This window comes from Natator depressus, chromosome 4 (genome assembly GCF_965152275.1).
Source record: "Natator depressus isolate rNatDep1 chromosome 4, rNatDep2.hap1, whole genome shotgun sequence".
Taxonomy (NCBI): domain Eukaryota; kingdom Metazoa; phylum Chordata; order Testudines; family Cheloniidae; genus Natator; species Natator depressus.
The window spans coordinates 73,974,791-73,990,525 of NC_134237.1; the positions used below are offsets into that span (position 1 = coordinate 73,974,791).

Here is a 15,735-nt window from a genome sequence, read left to right on the forward strand (position 1 = left end):
AAAATAGGTTTTGTGAGGTATCATTTAAAAACTAATAATTTACTGGTCAAAAATACCATGGTGAAATGTACATAGCAACAAGTTATGAATTTTCCCTGTATGACATTACTAGAACATGTTCAAGACCAGATGGCCTTGCCTAGATAAAAGGTGTTAAATAGGTCTCTTCTAAACAAAAATGTGGATTTGCTTCAATATACATATAAGCAGTAAACAGGACTATCAAAATGAGAGGGAGAGGAGACAACATGGCATCTATACCCACCAGATGAGAAAAGCTTGGTCTGGGTTTTATTTTTTTTTCCAAAGAATACTTGGCAAAAAAAAGTTTACTGGTATACAAAGATAAGGAGATAAGCAACTGATAAGTGATTAGCAACTGAAGTAACTGATTGCATAGAATATTATATTATAAAAGTGTGTTGAGGGGTCTTTTCAGAAATCTAATGATACACTAGTGATACCATTGTGTATTAACACTACATGAGGAAATATGGATACCTAATATTCTTTAAAGTCTCTGGCCAAAACAGGGAGAAACACATTCCCTCCTAGACAGGCAGACGTCTACTTGTCTTCAAAGAAATTAAATAAGGTGTTACTCCACAATTTGGACATGACACATCCCAAAACTGGATTGCCTATAACCATAAATTTATGGTCAATTTATTCTGCCCAAACAGGTAATAACGTGATGGTCCACCCTAGAAGAATTGCCAAGGGGTTTCTCTCCGACCTACAGAGGACTCCCCAGAGCAGGCTAATCCTGCTAACCCTTGGAAGGACACAGATACAGCCCTCCGCTCAAAGGATTGACATACAAGCAGCAATTCTTTGAAAACAAGTATCATTTATTTAAAGGGAATACTCAGTTACAATACATTCAAGAAAGCATAACATATAGTAAAACATTAACTCTTGTTTAGAAAGCAGCACAATAAAAGGAAGGATGTAGACTGCACAGAACACATAGCAGACCATATAGCAGTTAGAATGTAATACTTAAGGTACACAGAGAACCCACATACCTATGTATAAAAGCCCCAATGCAATATTAAAAACACTATACTTATTATCATGTAATAAGTCAAGCTTCTATACATAAAAAGAAGTTACAACTTAACATTACTATTCTGTGAGTTGTGATCGAACAGTGACAGAAGGGGGCGAGGTGGATTTCATTCAAAGATGGGCATCCAGCTTTATTTACAAACACACACAAACATTCTTCTAAGAAAGAGACAGAAAAATCAAACTTACACTTGATCTTTCTGAATCCCTATGAACCATCTAGGTTCTTCTGATCAGTCTACTGCTCTCCTATTTCTGCTCTTTGATCTTCTCCTTTCGCTGCTGCTGGTCTCTCTCCACTCTCTGATCACCTCCACACCCACCCACCAGCCTGCTGCCTGTCTCCTTATATTCAGTTTCTCGTCTTCTCTGATTGGTTGCTATTTCAGGCTTGGTAAGTAGCATGGATCCTCCCTGTGTGGGCAGCAACTGTTCAACCAATCAGCTCTGCCTGTCCTTCAAGCTGCTCCTCTTCCTTACCCCTCCCTTCAGGTATTTTGGAGGGAGCTCATGACTTTTTGAATTTTATTTCACCCTGTGTGATGTTATGAGTGTAATTTAATATCTTATTGAAATGTGACAGGGCCAGAAAGAGTTAATTAACTCACAGACTGACCTGATCCATGTCTGAACTTTTAGGAAGATATGTATATGAATAGAGCTTTGAAATGCAAGCCTGCATTGTTAGAGACAGAAGGGTAGATGTGGGCTCAGGTCTTGTGATGTAAGCAAACAATTCTTGTCTATTACTATGGCTTTGATTCACGGATCAAAAAGGGAGTATTAACATTTAGGAAGACACTTAAATGAAATAGTATTATTGTCTATATGTCTCTTTGAAGGTTGTGGTAACCTGTATCTGAACTGTTTAATAGATAAATTAACTTGTGCTAATTGCCATGATGTTTGGGAGAAGGAAAGTTAAGCCTATTGTTTTCTCAGGCCAAAAGGCTGCTGGAAATATATAAAAACCTTGGGACGTGATCCTTCTTCATCTCAGATCTGCTTTGGGTTTCAAGAAGGGGAAACACTAAGCCATAAGGATTGAGATCCCCAGTCAGTGACTGGAGTCACCCTGAATATGAACATTGGACTATAAACTATGGACTATTTCTAAAAGGACTTTTGGCAACTGCAAGCTCATCTCTGCTATATATCTGAACCTCAAGAATTGAATTCAAGTCTGTATGTATATTGATCTTTTAACCAACACTCTCTCTCTTTTCTTTTTTAATAAACTTTAGCTTAGTTAATAAGAGTTGGCTGTAAGTGTGTATTTTGGGTAAGATCTAAGTTATAATTGGACCTGGGTGTGTGAATGATCCTTTGGGGTTGGAGAACCTTTTCTTTCATATAATGAGAGAAGATTTTCAATAATCATCATCATAACTGACGTGTGTCTGGATGGAGGCCCGAGGCTGGGAACTTGAAGGGAACTGCGTTGTTTGGTCTTCTGAGTAACCAGTGAGGTACTACAGGAGCTGTTTTGTGCTGGCTTAGTAAATCTAAGTATTGGAATATCCACCAGCGTTTGGGGTTTGTTTGCCCTGTTCTGTTTGCAGTTGACCCTGATTGAGTGACCTCAGCTGGCTCCCACGGGGAGCATCATCACACCCTGTTTATCTGCAGTTGGTCAATGTAGTCTATGTCCTCCATTGTGATATTTTCTAATAGAGAATAATTGCAGTGACAATTTTGGATTTCTAACTATAAAGTATCATTACATATTTAAAGACCTAATTATTAAACTAGCTACATTTTTATGCACGCTAAGGCATTATGATACTGTCACCACCATTACTATTCAAATCTGGAGAGGTAATTTTCACAGTGTTTTTAAATCCCTTTTTCAGTTTTCCTGTAGATCTCTATCCAAGGTGCTGCAAGAGTTTTTCAGAGCAGCTAAAGCAAAAATCTTCTGTTTCAATCTTCTTCTGCTGGGTTGTACACTCATTTATCAATCCAGCATTTTATTTGAGTCCAATGAGTGTGTGGTCTTGTCCAGTGTTGGCTCAAGGCTCTCATTTTCAGGAGACTGAGCGGACCTGTCTTCGTACTGGCATAATTCCTCACTACTCTTGATTCTCACTTTGGTCACACTTGTGGAAACAGTAATCATAACTCTTTGTGCATTTTCCTGGGCCTTTTCACAATTCAGGATGTCCATTAATTGCTTAACTAAACTTATATCTACTCCAAAAGGTATTGGGTTGATCCTTTCACATATCTGATATTGAGCCTTAATTTTTTCATTTTCAATTTCAGGTTGTGTGAAATTGAAATCACAACCAATCAGTGAGGCGATATTACAAAAACATTTATTCTCATAAGGATTGAATTATATTGTTTAAAGTTAATAACGTACATATGTACACCAACTTGTAACACACACATTTATTTCCAATGTACACAACGACTGATCCATTAAACAGAAAAGGGTTTAATTGATAGACATTTTCCTTCATTTAAATGTACATCATATGGCTGGATTGCATCACTATTACAAATATATCCCATTCCTCGTTCTTCCATACAAGCCTCAAGTTCCACAGTTTTCCACGTATTATTCTGTATTATGGCCCATAATTTGTGTTCTACTGTTTGCATTAACATTTAACCCTAGTGCTACAATAGGAGATATCCATTCAGTTCAGGCTTCAGACATTGACTATAAATGTAGTAATTTGATTTACTTGTGGATTATATGTAAAGTTTACCATTTTCCACCAAGAATATGACTTTTGTTCAGCTTTGATGGTACGCTTCCATACTAGACTTATTTCGAAAGGTAACATACCACTCAATCTCATATAATATCTTTTACTACATCACTGGTCCATGTTTGTGCTTTTATGCAAGCCAATGCCATAGATACACTGCTTTGTAATACTTCTACTGTGTTTAGTATGGCTATATGATCAGCGTTTTGCAACTTCTCCCAGCTCGGGAGCAAACTTGCTGTGAGGTGATGGCTGGTACTTATGTCATTCAAAGATGTTATCAAAGATTTAGATAAAGCTCCTAAGTGTTGTCCTACTGCATTTAACTGATGAGTCAATAACTCCTCATCTAAACTGTTTAGTACTCCAAGCCCTGTACCAGTTCCTCCCAACACTGTATCCATCAAACTTCTTTTCTTTCTATTTATAGGAGCTATTAATAAAAGTTGGGTTTCCATCCATCTTTTCCATCCTACAAATAGAAGTTGAATATATTTACTGCATTGTGATTTTTGGCAAGAAAGCTAAATCTGCCATTACTTTCTTTAGAGAGTAAGTGGGGTTGATTATTTGTTTCTTTATATCTTCCTTTACTATATGTGGGTCAACACCAATTGATTCAGGTTTGGGAGTCCATAAAATAGTAAAAGTGTAATTAATTTGAGGGCCAGTCATTCTCCATAGTCCACTTCCACACCTTTGTTATGGTCATACTACCTTCATACCGATAGTGAAATAAGAGTTGGCTTTTACTTTCTTCTTTACACTCAGTGTCTTATTATATGTGTATACCAAGGTACTTGTCATTTTAATTGATTTCTACATATAACTTTGGTCTATAATTCACACTGAATATCTATTTTACTAATTTCTCCTCATGAATCAGTGATCCCAAATTCAACTTCTGTTTTATTATTAAGATTATGAGCCCATTGTATAAGTATTGTTTCTTTACTTTTTGCACTCCATTTAGGGACATGCCATGCTATAAGAGTGCATGGACAATTCTGGTCTGGATGTATTGTGAAATTATATGAACATACAATTTTTGTAGATCTATATTGCACATTGCCCAGTCCTTACTCCTTTCCCCCATATTTTACCTATATTGCCAGTAGCATCCCATTCACATACTGAAAGTTTAGGCACAGCATAATAATTGTGATGGGTTATAAAATGTAATAACCAAACTTGAGAAACATATGTAATATGTCATTTGAGCATCGTGGGTCACGTGTTCTACCTTTCAAATTTTGTGCAATCAACTCTATAATTTTATGGGCCCATTACAACCATTATTGCTTATTATTTGGAACTGTGAAAGTACAATTTTGGATACTATTGACAGTAGCTGTTTTGTTGGGCTTAATCCATTATATTTTCATATCTGAACTCATTCTTTCTGGATTTATCAAAAGATTAGGTGAGCATGCAATTTTTTTTTTAATCCTTCTATTATTACACACTGCCAGTGTCCTTCTCTTACTGCTCTACTGTGTATTGTGCCTATCCCTTCATGTGATTTCCATGTAAACCCTAAAGGTTGTGGTGAATTTTCACCAGATCTTTGGGCCATTAAATTTCCTTTGCCCTGAGCATCAAAATATATATATATTTATGGGCATCAGTAATGAGCATTCTACCCATATGCTTTTGTGCCATGAATTCTATAATCCTTGGTGGTCCCATTACCACTTTCACTGCCCTTGGCTTATTTTCTATTCTTGGAATTGTAAAAAACACATTTCTCAATATTATTGGCAACAGCTTTGTTATTGGGATAGAACTCGGCCCATCATTTCATCAGTGTCTTGTCTAAATTTGCACCACCATAGCAGAATCCCATAGCCATATATGCCCAGAAGAGCCAAGATGAATAGAACTGCATCTTCTACCATCTGCCTTTCATCTGAAAAATAGAAATAATGAATGACCCTTTTTATAAGACAAATTCATCTTTTATTTTAACAAAACCTTTTAATAATAATGCAAAAAATTCTTCCTTCCACAAATTTATACTAGTTAACATTTTTAACTCCACCTATCTCATGATACCAATTAACAATTCTTATTTACCTATACTAATAATTGTTGTTTCTTATACTATTCCTTAACACCTTCATTATATCTACATTTTCCTGAATACTGAATGTTTTAATTATTGATAGAGCTGTCATAACTAAAATATTAAACAAATAAAAAAAATTAATTGCACTCCATAATACTCTATGGTTGACACTGATCAAACAATTTAACAGTCCAAAAATGTTTACCCCTATAATTCCATATCCTTTGATTCCTCTATGCATAAGGCCAAATCTGGCAATGGTTGGACATTGGCCCATTTACAGGGATGGGAAATTGTCCTCCCACCCCATTGACAATACAAACATCTCTTGACTGCTATGGTGTTAGATCCACATTTATATCCAGATTTAAAATTGATAATGTTGACCCTGTATCCAAGTGACACAATAATCCCACTCTGATCTCTGGGTTATTGAGGATTACTGGGATTAAAGGTCTGGGGTCCAAAAGTAATTGTTTTATCCTTATGGGAAAGGCCTGTTCTTTTCCGCTATCTCTGCTTTCCTCACTGTCTCTCTCTATATTATTCATCCTATTTTCTAATTCTGCCTCCATCATTTCTAATAAATCCATAATTTCTTCATCATTAAGATTGGGAAATTCACTGAACCATCCACCACCTACCATTCTCTTTTTTGTTTGTTCCTCTAACTCACTTACTTTCTCTCTTTTTCTTTCCCTATTTATAAATAAAATTACCATTATTTAACTAACTTTTAATTCCATTACTGTCACTAACTTTTCTCTTATTGTTAACATAATCTAATTTATTTCTATAATTAATGCTATCATTAAAACTTATTCCATATTTATAGTTATTACTAAACTTAAGTTTAATTAGGTAGTAAATAAGTGTTATCTATTACATACTCATTTTCCTTGATTTTATTCTATTCAACTGCATTCCACAGTACCCTTGCATTTATATCAGTCATACAATTCACCTTTTTTATAATGTCTATTCTAATAAGTCCTCTACTATTGACTCTCATATTTGCCAAACTGAATCTTACATTATCTATACATCTAATACCTATGTTGTTAGATAGAGGAATACTTAAAGGAATGGGTATCTGTTCTCCCAATAGTCCTGTAAGCATATACAGGTCTCTTGACATATATCGGGTAATATCTACATCCATCGCTGTATTTATTAATGAAAGCAAAGATCCAGTATCCATATAGCAATGTTTCAATTTCTGCTTCAGTAATTCAGATTGGAACCAATGGTCTATCATACTGATCTAAATATATCTGTGATACAATTAATGGGAGGTAGCCTCTTCTTCAGGTACCTTTATTCCACTTTCTTCATCTGTTGCTTCTGCTTCAGATAATCTTATAAATTCATCTTTTGGCATATCTAGATCTAGTAAATCTCTCATTTCTTCGTTATCCATCAGATTTTCCATTTCTTCTTCATTCATATCTGGCATTTCCCCAAACCATGCTGCTATCTCATTTATCTATTTTATTCTTCCCTTGTCTTTCTCTAACAAATAAAAAAAATTCCATTTATTTATATACACATTATTTTACTTATTTTCTATACTATTGCTCACAAGATATTTCTTTCTAAATCTATCGAGCATTGGAGTGCCGTGAGAATATCCATTCCCACTATTCCAAGTCCATTGTCTCTTAGGTTCATAATCGTGAAACAAACTCTGAATACTTTTCCTGTCCTATATTAACTATTAGTGGATGTGTTAATGGAATTTCACTTTTTATTCCTAATACTCCTTGTACTACTACTTTGTTGTGGGAGATCTGCTGGACTGTATCTGTTATTTAACACAGATTAAGTAGATCCAGCGTCTAGGTAGCATAAGTGTTATATTTTCTCTTTAGCTATGCTAATTGTGATCACTAGTCTTCCATTATAATCCTTCCACAAAGGAACTATCATTTGAAGCGGTTGCTTCTCCCATTGATGGACTGGTGTTAATGTTTTGGGTTGCTTGGTCTGCTGTTGAATTTAAATTAGTTGTTTCTGTCACTGGTAGACTTTCCAAGAACTCATCTAAATCTGGCTCAGTCCAATCTGAAGATATATACCAAGATTCCTCATCTCATATTTCATTCTACATCCCTTCTCTTTGCATTTTTATAATCTTTTTAATGTTCCTACAATAAGTATTATTATTATTTTGGTTCTCCTTTCCTTGTTTTGTTCTTAATCAAAACAAAATGGAGGGCTAATTAGCATTTTATTTCTACTTCATAAAGTCCTTAATTTTTATTGCCACTGAGGGTTCCAAAAATTCCTATGCTTTGTACTAACTTTTTTTTAAAAAAAGGCACCTGTATCTATTAGCATATCTTATCTGGATGCTCCACTATTAAATTCCACATATCCAGTGGGTTGTTCCCAATCATCTGGTTTTAAATGTGCCACTAGATCAGTATGATCTTTTCATGACATCGGGGAGATGGGGGGGCACTCTACTTCCCTATATCTGATCTTTGGGGTGTGGTGGAGCCATAGGCATACTCCTTTCATGATTAACTAATCTTTTTAAGCAGTTCTTCTGTAGGTAAACCATTAATTTGGTCTCTGGGTTCATAGTGTAATAATTTTTCTCCAAAGCTAATTTCTTCCTGCATCACCTTTCCTTTGTTCATAAGGAACCAGATTTTGTTTTTATTTTATTTTCTCTATTATCCATCTTGTTTATGTTGCTGGTTTTCTTTTCCCTTAGGATTGTTATTGGAAAAGCTCACCACTGATACCCCTTTCAGCTTTTGTCTTGGGAGTGGCGATCCCTTCTGTATTTTACCTTTTCCTACATTGTTTAAAGTAGTGTCTGAATTACTAAATGTTACTGCTGTTTTTACTGTTACACCAAATTGTGAAACTAAGGCTTCTTCAGAGTGTAACACATTACCTACTATAGTACCTTTCTGTTTATGCATTAATTCCAAAGTCATACTTGACTTTGGGTTTTCTTTTACCCATTGTTCCTTCTTAGGAAAACTTCTTAGAGAATCAGAATCCCCTTCTGGAAAAAAATTTTTTTTTCTTTTGTCTTCCAACTATTAATATTACTTCCATAGGGGAATTAAGAAAAGATTTCTGAACTAGTACCAGGGCTGACCTTGTTCTTTTCTTTTAATCCCATGAGTTTAACTTTTTTGATGTTCACCCCAGCACCACTTTTCTGAGCCGTGCTATTAACTACCTGCATAGCCTGCCATTTTTTCTACAGGCAAGCCACTTCATGCTAGCCATATGCCTGGTTAGTTTTAATCTGCTGGTTCTATGACCTCAGCACCATATCTACCATTGCCTGTGTGGCCATACATTTTCCCCTTGAGCAGCACTCCTGCTTCCCTAACACTTCAAGCCATCACTCATCACAAATGCACTGCAGCTTTTCAGTCTGTGAACTCCTATATTAAGCTGAACCATCTCGTAACAACAAAATTTCAGTTGCTGGTGAAGCAGCTGACTCTGGTCTTTCAACCTTTTGGATTCATCTATCCCAGACACACTGGGGCTATTTAGTTATTTCACAACCATAGTTGAGACCCCATTCTATTTGTGCCTTACTGGCTTCTTTTTGCATGGCTATAATCTGAACGTTTTGAGTTAGTATAGTGGCTTTTAACATATCCGCCTCTGTTTTTATGCTAGTCAATTCCTCCTGTGAGGCAGTCATCTGAGCAGTATGTGCCATCACAGTGGCTCTCAAAACTTCAGCCTCTACCTTTGAATTAACTTATTCCTTCTGTGAATTAGCCAATTCTCCCTTTAGCTTTTCTTATGCCTCAGATAACTTTTCTGCTTTCATCTTCCATTCATTTATCTCTGTTCTAAGGTAGAAAAAGAGGAATTAGTAAACTAACTCGTTTCCTCAGCCTTAAACTATTTATTTCCTTACATAAAACTCCAGCCACCATTTGCAAACCCTGTAAAGCAGCTCACTTTTTCTCCTTTTCACTAGGCTCTCCTGAGAATTCTTTTTTTCTCAGGCTGAACCCATTGCTCACACAGTTGCTGGTAAGCACCAGGTCCAATGAACGCATTTTTCTTTCCAAGGACCGCATCCTACCTTTCTAACAATCTTCTAAGTTGTTTCGCAACATTATTTCTAAAGTATTATATTGTGCCTCAGTTTCCCTTTTGCTGTCATTCTAATTTATTCCTTGCTTAGCTAGGTACTGGTCTCAGGTATAATAACCTATGTTTTTTAAGGAAGTTGGGACTTGGGTGTGGCCGGGGTTATAACCCTGATCACTCCGGACTTACAAATTCCTTTAATAAAACTAAATTATTGACAGAACATGAGCTATAACCCTAGTTCTAACCCTTCTTCCTGTGCGGGGATTGGGTTGGGGTTACAAGTGCCTCGTGATAAGGGTGTTGGTACAGAAGAGGCAAAGCTAGCTTTGCCCTTTATGCACCAATCCTTTACACTGGCTACAATCCTCGCTGCCTCTTATGCCACCGATCCTATTCTCACCTCCCTTTTACCGATCCACACAGGGCATCAGCTATTCGTTAATATAGTGTGATCCTCCATTTTGATGTTTTCTAATAGAGAATTATTGTGGTGGCCATTTTGGATTTTTAACTATAAATGATCACTACTTATTTAAAGCCCTACTTCTAAAACTAACTACATTTTTATGCAAGCTAAGACATTATGATACTGTTACCCACCATTATTATTCAACTCTGGAGAGGTGATTTTCACAATGTTTTAAAACCCCTTTTTCAGTTTTCCTGCAGATCTCTATCTAAGCTGCTGCAAGAGTTTTTTCAGAGCAGCTAAAACAAAATCCATTGTATCTATAAAAAGAAAAGGAGTACTTGTGGCACCTTAGAGACTAACCAATTTATTTGAGCATAAGCTTTCGTGAGCTACAGCTCACTTCATCGGATGCATACTGTGGAAACTGCAGAAGACATTATATACACAGAGACCATGAAACAATACCTCCTCCCACCTCACTCTCCTACTGGTAACAGCTTATCTAAAGTGATCACTCTCCTTACAATGTGTATGATAATCAAGTTGGGCCATTTCCAGCACAAATCCAGGTTTTCTCACCCCCCCCCCACACACACAAACTCACTCTCCTGCTGCTAATAGCTCATCCAAACTGACCACTCTCCTTACAATGTGTATGATAATCAAGGTGGGCCATTTCCAGCATAAATCCAAGTTTAACCAGAATGTCTGGGGGGGGGGGGGGTTAGGAAAAAACAAGGGGGAATAGGCTACCTTGCATAATGACTTAGCCACTCCCAGTCTCTATTTAAGCCTAAATTAATAGTATCCAATTTGCAAATGAATTCCAATTCAGCAGTTTCTCGCTGGAGTCTGGATTTGAAGTTTTTTTGTTGTAATATCGCAACTTTCATGTCTGTAATTGCGTGACCAGAGAGACTGAAGTGTTCTCCGACTGGTTTATGAATGTTATAATTCTTGACATCTGATTTGTGTCCATTTATTCTTTTACGTAGAGACTGTCCAGTTTGACCAATGTACATGGCAGAGGGGCATTGCTGGCACATGATAGCATATATCACATTGGTGGATGTGCAGGTGAACGAGCCTCTGATAGTGTGGCTGATGTTATTAGGCCCTGTGATGGTGTCCCCTGAATAGATATGTGGGCACAGTTGGCAACGGGCTTTGTTGCAAGGATAGGTTCCTGGGTTAGTGGTTCTGTTGTGTGGTATGTGGTTGCTGGTGAGTATTTGCTTCAGGTTGGGGGGCTGTCTGTAGGCAAGGACTGCACTGTCTGCCAAGATTTGTGAGAGTGTTGGGTCATCCTTCAGGATAGGTTGTAGATCCTTAATAATGCGTTGGAGGCATTTTAGTTGGGGGCTGAAGGTGACGGCTAGTGGCATTCTGTTATTTTCTTTGTTAGGCCTGTCCTGTAGTAGGTGACTTCTGGGAACTCTTCTGGCTCTATCAATCTGTTTCTTCACTTCCGCAGGTGGGTATTGTAGTTGTAAGAATGCTTGATAGAGATCTTGTAGGTGTTTGTCTCTGTCTGAGGGGTTGGAGCAAATGCGGTTGTATCGCAGAGCTTGGCTGTAGACAATGGATCGTGTGGTGTGGTCAGGGTGAAAGCTGGAGGCATGTAGGTAGGAATAGCGGTCAGTAGGTTTCCGGTATAGGGTGGTGTTTATGTGACCATTGTTTATTAGCACCGTAGTGTCCAGGAAGTGGATCTCTTGTGTGGACTGGACCAGGCTGAGGTTGATGGTGGGATGGAAATTGTTGAAATCATGGTGGAATTCCTGAAGGGCTTCTTTTCCATGGGTCCAGATGATGAAGATGTCATCAATATAGCGCAAGTAGAGTAGGGGCGTTAGGGGACGAGAGCTGAGGAAGCGTTGTTCTAAGTCAGCCATAAAAACGTTGGCATACTGTGGGGCCATGCGGGTACCCATAGCAGTGCCGGTGATCTGAAGGTATACATCGTCCCCAAATGTGAAATAGTTATGGGTAAGGACAAAGTCACAAAGTTCAGCCACCAGGTTAGCCGTGACATTATCGGGGATAGTGTTCTTGACGGCTTGTAGTCCACCTTTGTGTGGAATGTTGGTGTAGAGGGCTTCTACATCCACAGTAGCCAGGATGGCGTTATCAGGAAGATCACCGATGGATTGTAGTTTCCTCAGGAAGTCAGTGGTGTCTCGAAGGTAGCTGGGAGTGCTGGTAGCGTAGGGCCTGAGGAAGGAGTCTACATAGCCAGACAATCCTGCTGTCAGGGTGCCAATGCCCGAGATGATGGGGCGCCCAGGATTTCCAGATTTATGGATCTTGGGTAGTAGATAGAATTAGATAGTAGATAGAATAGGATTCCAGGGGTGTGTCTGTGCAGATTTGATCTTGTGCTTTTTCAGGAAGTTTCTTGAGCAAATGCTGTAGTTGCTTTTGGTAACTCTCAGTGGGATCAGAGGGTAATGGCTTGTAGAAAGTGTTGTTGGAGAGCTGCCGAGCACCCAATGAAGTGAGCTGTAGCTCACGAAAGCTTATGCTCAAATACATTGGTTAGTCTCTAAGGTGCCACAAGTACTCCTTTTCTTTTTGCGAATACAGACTAACATGGCTGTTACTCTGAAACCTGTCATTGTATCTGTGTGACCAAAACCAATGGCTGAGTTCTTTGTAAATGAAGCTTCAAGGGGATGGAAAGTCCACAAGAAGGTAAGAACAGCATGAGGTCATTCTGCTTCTTTGGGAGGGTGGGGGAAGTCATTGAACTTTGGAAGATATATGCAAAGACAGAAGCCATCTTTGGCATCCATTAGACCAGTGGTTCTCAAACTTTTTTTTTTTGTGGACCACTTGAAAATTGCTGAGGGTCTCGGCGGCCCACTTAATGATCTTTCCAGATGTTGTTTGTACCATTAGCCAACTATTGTAAAGCGCTTTGGATAAAAGCACTATATAAAAAAAACCCTTAATAATTAACTTCTTTTGTTCTACCTTTATAATGCAATGGATCTGCCCTCTCTCCCCCACACACACAGCAGCCCCCGAGCTGGGGCTGGGAAGGAGCCGGGGGGAGTCTCTCCCGCCACAGCAGTCACAGATCTGAGTCTGGGAAAGAGGGCCAACTCTACCCAGCAGCTGCAGCCCGGGACCTGGGGAAAGTTACCTCTTTCTCTGGTTGCCGCAGCCCTGCATGTCCCAAATTCCGCCCACCCCCTCTTTTTAGCCTACTAAGCTCTCCCACCTACCTCCTATTCCCCCCCAAGGCCACCACCGCACCTTACATGTACATCTTCTCCAGGGTCCAGGCACCTAATTAGTGGAGCCATGCAGGCATGGATCCACTAATAAGGTGGGTGGCCCTTCATTCTCTCATGTGCAGCTGCCCAGGTGCGCACCTTAGAGGGAACTATTCGTGGACCACCTGAATGGAGCTTGCAGACCACTGGTGGTCCACGGACCACAGTTTCAGAACCTCTGAATTGGGCAGAAGGGAACAGAGCTTTTGCAATCTGAGCAAGGTAAGTCCTTCAAACAAGGTGTCAGGAGTTGAAGTCTCTGGAAACTGATAAAGATGAGAAACCTGATTAGGCAAAGATCTTCCACCTTATAAGACAAGGGAACCAGTCCCCTGTACTTCTGTGGAAGGTCCTGACTGAGTGAAAGTTAACCATGGCTGGGAAGAAGAATGACTGGTCTAAGAAAGAAAAAAGAAAAGGAGTACTTGTCTAAGAAACTATCTTGAACAAAGCCTGTACCTTGCAAGATTATATTTTAGATTCATGTTTTAAACTTATTTACTTGTAACCCTATCTAACCTTATTCCTTTATTTGGCATCACTTAACTTATGTCCTATTTTTAATAAATTATTTTTATTGTAAACCAACTCAGTACAGTGTTTATGGGGCAAGGTGAATGATTACCCTGAAACCTTACTACAAGAAATTCTCTCTCACATATTTGTCTGCTAGGTCTTGCCTACATGCTCAGGGTCTAGCTGACCACCACATTTGGGTTCAGGAAGGAAGGACTTTTCCCCTACTGATCATCTCTTACACATATGCATTAATGCAGGGCCAGCTCCCGCCCCCCACGTCTGTTTCCCATTAGTCTAGTATTCCCGCAAGTATTTTCACACTTTCATTTGTATCACATTCACGTACTGTAAAACTGCATGAAGACAGCAGGCCACCCTCCAGACACTCACTCCTGGACACCTGCTCAGGGCGCGCTGCCTACCTGCTGCCCTTGCCTAGTACACCGCCCTCCGGCTGGCGCTGTCACCGTGTGGCCGCCTCCCCGCCCTGCCGCAGCGAGCCCCACGCTTAGCTTGGAAGCGCTCTGGGGCAGGGGCTCTCTGCTCCTGTGGGGCCCGCAGCCCTTCCCACAATGCACAGCGCAAGGCTCGTTTTACTAGCGCCATGACGTAACGGGCTTAATCTTACGGGAATGCTGGGCATGCGGAGTCACGGCTGCTCCCCCGCCCCCAAGACCGCCACAAACTCCCCCTGGTTCCCTCGCCCCTTAACGCACAGCTCGTCTTCTTCCACCTCCCCAGCTGCTCCGTTGCTACGGTAACTAACCCCCCCCTCACCACGTGCTCAGATTCGGGCACCGCCTCCTCCTGGCTCCCCCCACCCCCGGAACGGTCAAGCGGCTCTCTCCAATCAGCGTGGGTCTGGGCGGAGGAGGCGGGCCCCGCTCGTTGCCTGGGTGACGGGTTTTGTTGGTTTCACCCCTGGCCCAGGGGACAGTGGCGGTGCGGGCAGCGGCCAGGTAGGAGCTGGGGCCGGTTGGGGAGCGGCTGCTGGGTGACCGCTGGGGGGGGGGGTCCGGCAGATGCGCGGGCCGGGGCAGGGGCGCTGCTCCTGTATCCCGGGGCCGGGAAGGCGGCGGCGGCTCGGGGTGTCCGTGCCCGTCGGGGGTTTGTGTTTCACATCAGCCGCCTCCGGCCAGCCTGAAAGCGCTTCCTTCGCCTCCGCTCGGCGGCGCCGGGTGCCGGGGGAGGGCGGCCCGGAGGAAGGGTCTCTGATTGGCAGCCTGGCGCAGTCTCACACACACACCCCGAATTATTTTCTGATCATCAATAAACTTTCTTTGGGGGACTTTGTGTTTCCCCCCGTGGGAGCCGCAGGGCGAGAGGGTGGCTGGAAGGAGTGCCTGGCTTCAGAGATAGTTGCTGGGTTTGCAGGGAAAAGAGGGAGGGTCACTTTACCGGTGAAATCCTGCCTCCGCGCTAGGCAATGGCAGAATTGGAAGATCTGCTGAATGAAAGTCACACACATGCACAAAGGCAAACCTGAAAACAAGCCTAAACCAAAATAAACTTAAGGCCTAAGAATTGCCATACTGCATGGGACCAATGGTCTGTCTAGCCCACTATCCTGCCTTTGAC

General features: G+C 40.5%; 1 protein-coding gene and 1 long non-coding RNA gene across 3 annotated transcripts in view; one reads left to right on the forward strand and one right to left on the reverse strand.

Annotated features, from left to right (window-relative positions):
- Nucleotides 1-1,238: 1,238 nt before the first annotated feature.
- On the reverse strand, nucleotides 1,239-14,819 carry LOC141985883 (uncharacterized). The gene is made up of 3 exons (XR_012639050.1): nucleotides 14,580-14,819; nucleotides 7,175-7,371; nucleotides 1,239-5,700 (listed from the first exon to the last, which is right to left on the reverse strand). It is a non-coding gene; the product is annotated as an uncharacterized LOC141985883 (long non-coding RNA).
- A 214-nt stretch (nucleotides 14,820-15,033) lies between these two features.
- The window catches only part of WDR17 (WD repeat domain 17), a 124,370-nt gene continuing 123,668 nt past the window's right edge, over nucleotides 15,034-15,735 (forward strand). The window contains exon 1 of one of the 2 annotated variants that reach the window (XM_074951187.1): nucleotides 15,034-15,116. The gene's annotated coding sequence lies outside the window, so the exon portion shown is untranslated. The remainder of the gene's footprint in view (nucleotides 15,117-15,735) is intronic. The other variant, XM_074951186.1, reaches the window with a different exon arrangement.